General features: G+C 33.2%; 1 non-coding gene across 1 annotated transcript; it reads left to right on the plus strand.

Annotated features, from left to right (window-relative positions):
• Positions 1–6242: 6242 nt before the first annotated feature.
• Positions 6243–6349, plus strand: LOC126024925 (small nucleolar RNA U13). The gene has a single exon (XR_007501000.1). It is a non-coding gene; the product is annotated as a small nucleolar RNA U13 (small nucleolar RNA).
• The last annotated feature ends 2350 nt before the right edge of the window (positions 6350–8699 follow it).

Below are 8699 nucleotides of genomic sequence, written 5' to 3' on the forward strand. Positions count from 1 at the left end.
GAAAGTGGTACAATGGGGTTTGAACTGAAAGAAACTCCTTTCTCCTGTTATTTGTTATATTGCTAGAAAATTTGCAGAATCTTCTCAAGACAGGTAGTGTAAATGGATTTTGCTTTGTTTTAGAAACTTTCTTGTCATTTCTTTTTCTATTTCTCTTTGGTTCCTTAGGTTGCATAGACTGGAAGACAAGGTCACCAATAAAACAGCTTTACAGCTTTACAAGGAAGGGGAATAAGATGACAGCTGGCCCACTTCATATACCCCAAAATTATTTTTAATAACTAAAATTCCTCCCCTCTTTGACTTGTAGAAAATGAAATAGTTTCTCAGCAGAAAAGCTACTTATTTTCCCTGGGTCAGCCCTATGCTCATTCAGAAGTAGATGTATGTATCTGAGGGTTCTGATCATTGAATCAATTATTAAGACTTACAGTAAATATTAGAGAAAGATGACTGATGATAGGACCAGTGATCAAATATCTGACTTTTAAGTAATTCACATCTAGCAATGTCATTCTAATATGGAACCTCACATCTTAGTTTGATGAAAAAGAACCTCTATATTGCATTGTGATTCAAATCTGACCTATTAAATTTGCTTCCAGGCTGAAGAGAACTTCTTTAGGAAGAACAAAGCCTGAGCAGATCTAACCACTGCTGGGATGATTGTGCTTCTCTTAATGAATATCCTAGCAATTCCTTCTGTATTCCAAACTATCTTTTACTTGGTTTCTATCTTTTACTTGAGTTCACTTGCCAGCTGAAAAAAAGTTTTCTTATTTTTTCTGCTTTACAGTTCATCAGCCCTACCTGGGATTAAGAGTCTCATCCAATGTCTATTCTAGTATATTTAACTTTCACACATATTCTTTGTTGTTATGTGGCTGTTTTTCACCTTTATCACACAAGACTATTTCTAAAGTTCAGATAAATCATCATATTGTTATTTTGATGTTGAAACCTCTCCTCAAGCGTCCCAGATTGCTACAGTCCTCAGAATCTCTTTTTATCAGATGAATCATCATCCTTTCCTTCTGAGAAATATGGAGTGGGTGCCTTATGCTCTATTAATTTTGCTGTCTTCCTGTTTATCTTCATTCCCATCTTCAGCTCCTTTTAGTGTATAATAGTGAACAATTTTCAGGTTCTTCACTGTGTAAGTATTCATTCCTTAAACTATTTGAGAAAATATTCACACAGTGAAGTGTTGACTAATTCAAAAGCAAGACTCAAGCTTGACATATAAACTAAAGTTGGTCTCAGATAGATGTTAACCTGACATGCAAGCAGTTATATAATAAGATAGACAATAAAATATATGAAGAACAAATCAAACAGAAAATTCTATGTCATACTATGCAACATTACCCTAGAAATCAGAAGGAAAAGAGATTATGTAAGATTAGTTATTAAAGATTAACTCTAAACCAAGTAATATTTACTGTGGACTTAAACTATGCTTCATCAAATTCATAACTAAAGAGTAGGTATATTTGACTTCATTTTATTAACCAATATTAACAGACATGTTCTCTAACCTGGGAAAGCTCATCATTGATTCGAGTAGGCAAATATCTATCCAAATAGACTAATTAAAGGGCAAATGAATTAGTGGCATGCAGGAGAAGAGAAATGTGATTCTGAATAAAGTATTAGGAAAAGAAACAGAAGAAGTTGTACTCTAATTGGATCTCTGATAATTAATAAAGATGTACAATGCAGAACAAATGGAGGAAAAATCTAAGGGAAGAGAAGTGAAAGAAAATACTTAGAAGTGGAGAGCTCAAGTTGCATTTACAGAACAAAAATTAGTCTAGATTGTCTAAAGTTGGAGAACTTAGAAATAGCTAACCAGATAACATAGAGTAAAAAGAGTTCTTGAACAACAGATTTATTTTATGATTGATTACACAACAAAATTACTCAGTGAAGAGTCATGGTGAGTTGGGGGATCTGATAACACACAAGTTTCTTAAAAATAAATTTTGAATATTTAATGAAGACAGAAACCTTAGAATAGATTTAAATTTACTATTCTTATTACTATCCCTAAAATAAGGGAACTGAGCTGCAAGAATTTAATTTATCAAAGATTACTTGGCTATTGGGTGGCCAAAACAGAACTTGAACTCAGGAAGTCTTGTTGTACAGCCAAATTATTTATTGCTGTTCACTTAACTTTTAAACCTATATAGTGTAACTTGAATTTCAAGGAAAATAGAATACAGTGCTAGAATACTATGGTAGATGGTTCCATGGGGAATATGACACATAAGACCAGAAGTAGAGCTATGTCAGTGTGTCAAGAAACTTTTTGCTCTTCCATACATGCCACCACAAAAAAATGGTTAAAAGCAACATATCATTAGAGTTGGTCTACATGAGTTTATCTGGGGGTATGGGAAGGGGTACCCATTCCATACCCCTTATCTACAAGAGGGTGAATTGGGACATTGGTGAAGGAAGAAGATACTCCTGCTTTATGACCTTGGATAAGCTATTCAAGTTTCTACTGTTGTTCTCATAAGATTGGGTCTGACAAGTGACCATTTATTATATAAGTATTAATTTTCTTGTACTTCATTTTTAAATAAAAGGCACATGTAAACTAATTGCTATGTACATGTTTTCAAATTTAGAAGGAAAGACAATACCCAAAGGCAAAACCTGAACTTTGTCAAATTAGTAAAACACTATTGAGCTGGCATAAAAGAAAAATGGTTTGAATGTTGAATTTTTGAATTAAATTCATCCAAAAGGGCTAATAAAATAATGAACTTTGTGCTTATCCCGCTGCGCTGTTTAAACATTTCTATGTGTCATTTTAGAAACATATGGAAGTTTAATGGAATCAAGTTAAACCAACATTTATTGCTCCAAAGGAATTTCACATCGGAATACATCTGGGTTGAATAGATAATCTATGTGTAATGAGCTAATAATCATAAAATGATCTATATGTAATGAGCTAAAAATCTTGAGAACTGCACATTGTTCATAATTCCAAGTAAGGTAATCATGCCTATTCAATGGCACTTCTTGTGATAAAGAATTGGTGGTTGCATTAGCAATAGAATGTTCATTTATTGGTAATTGATAAAACAAGTTGACATTGAATATAGCAGAAACAACAGCATTTATTAAAAATTTATGCTGAGTGTTTATAAAATACATTTTGTATGCTAACATTATTATCATCACAATTTTGTAAAACAGGCATTACTATATATCTTTCAGAACTTAAAAATGAATCTTAGAAAAACTAAACAATCTGCCTGATATGATGTGCTAATAAATTGTTGAGCTGGAAAACCTGTTGAATAAAATTTGATTGATTATAATTCTATTTTTTGCTTTTGTTTTAGGACTATATCTGGCGATTCTCAGGGCTTACTCCTTGCTATGCACTTAGAAATCAATCCTACTGGACTTGGGAAATCATGTAGGACTATGGGGATTGAACCCAGGTTGGCTATATGCAGGCAAGTACCCTACTATACTATGGCACTGACCACTGAATGTAATTTTCTGATCATTCATTTGACAGCCTAGGACCTATTCTCACCAATCTATACTCTTAACATTTTAATATTAACAAATGCATCTAAGTAGCTCCCATATGCCCTGCATCTCTTGCTTAATTTGTGAAATGTTTAACCACTGAAAGTTTAGCTGCATTATCCTTCTATTCTTTGAGGTTGTCCTTTGGAATCATTTTACATTTTTGTTTGATTACTTCTTGGCTTGTATTTTCTTGGAATGTGTGTCCTGCATTTAAACAATAATTGAATTTAGGATACAGTCTAACTTGATTTCTCCTATAAAGAAAAAACTTAGAAAGGGCTAATATCCCACTTCCCACTGTGACTAGGAGTTAATGTCTGAGCTTTCATTAATGAACCAGTGAACTCCATGTGAGGCTTTCCTACATATCTAGATTTATTTTGGGAATCTTAGCAAGACTCCTGGGTCTAGCTAATAGTTTTTCAATTTTATCACTATTTAAAATTTAAAAAATGCATTTTGTATTTATTTATTTTTAGTTTTATATTCTTAATTTTATTAATTTCCATTATAATCTTTGTTATTGTCTTTAATATTATAGATTTGATTCTCTCTTATTTTATCAGTCTTAATATTTAAGGTAATTTTTTCAAAATTTTAAATATTTGCATCTATAGTACAAAAGTACCTCCGTAAAGCGCTTTACCTTGCTCCATGTGCGTTTGTTTGTAGATTTATTTCTATCTAGCTGAAAAAGCTTTACTATTTTTCTTTATTTCTTCAATACTTTTAAAGAAAATTGTGTAATATTCACATTTGTTAAATTTTCTTGTTTCCCTTATTAATCTCAAATTGCATTCCTAGAAGTCACAGAATATACTCTGCAATTGAATTGTTTAAAATATATTTATTTTTAACTAAACATATAAAATATATCCTATCTTTCTGACTTAATATATTGCATAACCTGAGGAATTTTCATGTGTACCAAGCAAAATTTTAAAAATTACTATTCTAAGTGTTCTACATACATTTGTTAGGTGTAGTTGATTTAAAATGTTTTCAAATATTCTCTTGTCTGTTGAGCTTTGTAACTCAACTGCTAATTGAAAGTGGAATTTGAAGTCTTAACTATTTTTATTGTTATAACATTCATAACTCATAAAATTTAGCATGTTGGGGTTGGAAATATAGCATGAAGGTAAGGCTTTTACTTTGCATGCAGAAGGACCGTGGTTTGAATCCCGGAATCCCATATGGTCCCCTGAGCCTTCCAGGAGCGATTTCTGAGCCTAGAGCCAGGAGTAACCCCTGAGCACTGCCTGGTGTGACCCCAAAATAAAAACAAACAAAAAAATAAAAGTTAGCATGTTAACTCATACATAAGAGTTGGTATTTTTAGCATGCTGTTCAACGGCTTTGGTGTATAAGCATAATATACAAATAAACAAATATTATACAAATGGCATTCCTATTTCCCAAAATATTTTATCACTACCAAAAGATAGCCATTAGCAATCATTTTTTATTCAATCTACAAACCATTTTCTTGATAAGTTAAATTTTCATAGCTAATAACTAAGAAGAGAATCTCAGCTAAGTTCATCATAGATAAAGGGTCGAATCATTTCATTGGCTTCAAGTTACTTCTTTTCAAAATTTAAAATATGAAGAAGTAAAATATTTTAGGATATAATATAATTTATTTATTATTCAGAAATATTGGAATTAGAATTGCAAGGCCTGGATTCACTAGGTAATTACGTCCTAGTAGCACCTCCTCTCTTTCATTTAAAGAATTTAATAGCATTTTGATAGAAAACATGAGGAAAGAAAATTAGACATTGTGTTTTACAAACACGGTTTGTATTAAGGTGATTTTTTTGGGGGGTGGTCACATCCGAAGTACTCAAGGGTTACTCCTGGCTCCACGCTCAGAAACCACTCTTGGCAGGCTCAGGGGACCATATAGAATGCTGGGATTCGAACCAATGACCTTCTGCATGAAAGGCAAATAAATGCCTTACCTCCATGCTATCTCTCAGGCTCTAAGGTGATTTTCTTTTATATAACTGCATAAAAGAAGTTTGCTGTTTGTCAAAATTTCAAATACACGAGAGAAAATTGTATGATCTAGAGAAGCTCATAAAGACAACCTTCAGGGCCCTGGCCATGTTCGTGAAAAAAAAAAAAAATCATTCCCTTCTATAGGAAACTAAGAGGATAGTTTTAACATGTCCCAAAGCTAAATTACTTCATAGATATTAATCAGTTTCTTGTGATTTCTTCAGGTTCCCTGGCCATCACAAATGAAACCACTGACTATTGCTTCATTGTAGAGCCACTGTCTGCAGGGAAATCTTTCTTATCTCTCTAGTGTCTTACATAGACTACCCCAAAGGTATCAAATGTCAGATATGAGTGACAGGCTCAGTAATCATTAGGAAAAAATTCAGGTTACTATGACAACACCTTCATTTTGCAGTCTTTATTATTTCTAGTGGTCAAAGAAGAAATACTGGTTAACACTGTCCATTAAATTACCTTCATAGGATAAGGAAAATCTGTAACCTCTTTACCCCTTACCTTAATAGAAAAATTTTCCCATGTTTGGTCATTACGATTCATCAAATTCATTTGTTCATTAGTATCTATAGATGTCCTATAAAGAATAAATAAAACTGTCAGAAAATATTTTAAATGCTTAATATTTTTGTTCCACTCTGAAAAAGATGTTTTGCTTTCTAAAAATAAAAAACATGATGATTGGGTTTTCACACGCCTGTTTGATATGTGTCTGTCTCCCTTCAACCTTGTTACGATGTCAGCATATGACCCTGTGACATGAAACAACAACAACAACAACAAAAAGAAAACCAACTGAAGTGGTTCTGGGGGAGGACACAGAATAAGTGTTTTACTCATCTTACTTTATGTTGCTAGCCAAATTATTGTCACACAAAAGATTTACATAGTGATATTCACAGAGCTTAAAATCTAAATCAACTTGGTAGACTGGAAACATCTTATTAACCATGTAGATACTTCAGACCAATAAACTGAAAATTATATGCATTCACTTTAGACATAATTATCTTTTGATGTAGACTGGATATCAGCTTTTCTAGAAATTCTCGATGTGATTCTAGTATTTACAAAAAGTTTAATACAGTATTTTGAAAGTATGCTTCTCCATCACTAAAGTGCAAAAACATAACTCAATTGTTATGGTAAAAGGAATATTTTGATTCGATAAAACAGAAGTGGGAATGCCAGAATATTCTACGTTTCAACAAACTGGAAGGTAAAACTAGAAAATATTAATGCTACTTTTGATTAGTAAGGATCAAAATAGCAGCAGTTCTCAGATATAGCTGCAAAATAGAATCAACAAATTTGAAAAATTTCATATCATTATATACCTGCACTGAAACCTATGATCTTAATCAGATTCTCTGGATATGGAACACATACATTAGTATCATTTAAAATATTTGAAGAGTTTCATTTGTAGCAGGTTTTTGAGACACTTACAGAAGATTCCAGTTATCAGTCACAAATCACACATCTAATTTAATCCAAGATGTGGAAAGAATAAAGCCAGGATAATTCTAACCCTCAAAGCAGCTTGGATTAGAAGCAAAGTTACTCCTGATAGAAAAGAATCATATAAATACACAAAGGAGATTTAACTTGGATGTTATGAAAGTATTTTTAAAACTTAAGGAAACATATTTGTACTCAGAATATGAAAATTCTGTTAAAAGTTAGCTGTGCTGGGGCCAGAGCAGTGGCACAAACAGTAAGGCATCTGCCTTGCCTGCATTAGCAGAGGACAGATTGCGGTTCGATCCTCCGGTGTACCACATGGTCCCCCAAGCCAGGAGTGATTGATGAGCGCATAGCCAGGAGTAACCACTGTGTGTCACCTGGTGTGGCTGAAAAAACAAACAAACAAAATTAGCTATGCAAAAACAGAAAGGTTGACTTTTAAAAGTTCACCTATTCTTACATCAGGTACATTATTTAGCATAAATGGTCCTTCATTATTATTTTCTACTACTACAACTCTACATGTCCCAACCAATGTGGAATCCACTTATGAATCCTATTATGACTACCTATGCCTGCTTCCTGTAGCGTTTATTTCTACCACAATAGTCCTAATGTAAAAAGGGTTGTTGCCTTAAAAAGAAAATAGACTCCCCCAACTGGAAAATTCTTTCAATTGAAAGAATCCCCAATAGGAATGATCTCCTTATTTAGTTTTTATACTTCCCTTCCTATATTCTCGAACAGTCATTTTTTTTCTAAAGATAAATTACACTATGAAATACTTTTTATTACAAAACTGTTCAGGCATAGCATTTAAATAAAATCAGCCATGATCTAAATTTCTTAGCAAAATCAAAAATATTTAAAGGGCCAGAGTGATAGCAGAGTAGTAGAGCATTTGCCTTGCATGTGATCTGCCCAGGACAGACCCTGGTTAGATTCCTAGCAACCCATGTGCCCCCTCCCCCCCAAGCTTGCCAGGAGCATTTTCTTTCTTTTTTTTTTCTTTTTTGACCAAAGTGGATTACAAATCTTTCACAGTAATTTTTTTAGGTACATAGTGATATTGAATCAGGGGCACTTCCACCAACAATGTTGTCCTCCTTCCACCCCTGTTCCCAGCATGCATCCCATATTCCCCTCCTTTACCAGAGCCAGGAGTAACCCCTGAGCATAGCTGGATGTGGCCCAAAAGAACAAAAAAGAATGTAAATTTTCTTCTCCCTACTACTCTCTGCCCATTACTCTTGACTTGCTTCTGAAGCACTTATTTCTAGTTTCTCCAGCCACAGGCTTCCTTGTTGAGTCTTGGATGTGCCAAATATATTTAGTTTTGCTGAAAATCCCATTAATTTTGTAACTAAAATCATTATTCACATGGTCAATTCCTTCTTGTCATGTTTGATTTAAATGACCTCCTTTGATTCATAGTTGACCTCCTTCGCTTACTAATCTAAAATCCCCAAACTTCTTCATGGCTTTTCTGAATAATACTTTTCTATGGTACACTATTTAAAAATAGCCCATAAGTGCTGGTGTCATGGCTCTGATGTAAATAACTTGTCTCCAATGTGTTTAGTTGTGGGGTTCAATCCCAGATACTGCAAAAAAAATTTTAATTTAAGAAATAAAATATCTCT

Source organism: Suncus etruscus, chromosome 12 (genome assembly GCF_024139225.1).
Source record: "Suncus etruscus isolate mSunEtr1 chromosome 12, mSunEtr1.pri.cur, whole genome shotgun sequence".
Classification (NCBI taxonomy): domain Eukaryota; kingdom Metazoa; phylum Chordata; class Mammalia; order Eulipotyphla; family Soricidae; genus Suncus; species Suncus etruscus.